Here is a 1144-nt window from a genome sequence, read left to right as displayed (position 1 = left end):
AATCTACTGACGAGGATTGTGTTCCAAAAGTCCGTAACATTTTACCAAATCAGCTTGATATGGAGCCGGAGATTGAAAACGAGCACCGTGTTGGTTCTCGAGATGACGACAAACCGCAAGTAATTATTTGCAAGTTCCTTTATCGTCCACAGAGGTATAAAGTTATCCAGAAGAAGCGTGATCTTGAGGATGGTATTTGGGTTACAGAGGATCTAATCTGGGAAGATCGTGAAGCAAAGAAGAAATTAAAGGAAGTAATGACGGAGGCATTTAAAAATGGCAAAAAGCCTAGATTCGTGCGTAGAAGACTTTACATAGATGTTCCACTTCGTGATCATATTACGCCTCATTATGCAAACCTTGGCCTAATTAAGCTCCTGACATTGTTAAGCTAAATACCTGACAGCTGATTTACGATCACTTTGTAGATAAAAACCCGTCTAATTTCACGCTGGCCTCGGTATCTGAGCAACATAATTATGACACAAGAAGTGCATCCCTGCAACACCTAAATCCCAGTAGCTTTAGAAAAAATTTAAGAAAATTCTGTCCAACAGTCATAGGATGCTGATATTGGAATGATAGTCCTTTAGCTATACGTGAAAAAGCAACTAAAAAATTGTTTAAAAGAGCACTTTTCAACTATTATCTTGCTCAGTATTAATCATCACCACACCGACTCTCAAATGTTAGATTTTTTATGTGTGTGTGTATGTGCTTTTCTTTTTTCCTCTCTTTTGAATATTTTTCATATATATTTCATAGTTTCTAGGGTTTATACTTCTCTTTTAACGTAAATAAAACTGTAATTTAATCAAAGGGCAAGTAATAAGTTTAACTATATCCTGCCCTCTCCATTTATTCTTGTAACCTGATATTTAATTCTACAAATAGCATCTTTAATTCTTCAATCTTGTAATACAATATAAATGGCTTGTAAAATAAATAAACAAATAAACAATATATAAAAAACAAACCCGTGAGGTGGGGGATAAAACTGTGGGTCTTGTGTGAGGCCAAGACTGGTTATGTTGTTAAATTCCAAGTGTACCTGGGAAAAGAAGGTGGAAATGTAGAGCACAACTTACAACTTAGCATGAAGGGTAGTGAAACACCTTATTACTCCAATTGAAGACAGGTTTCA

Source organism: Porites lutea, chromosome 1 (assembly GCF_958299795.1).
Source record: "Porites lutea chromosome 1, jaPorLute2.1, whole genome shotgun sequence".
Lineage (NCBI taxonomy): Eukaryota > Metazoa > Cnidaria > Anthozoa > Scleractinia > Poritidae > Porites > Porites lutea.
Note: the sequence above shows the minus strand (reverse complement) of the source record.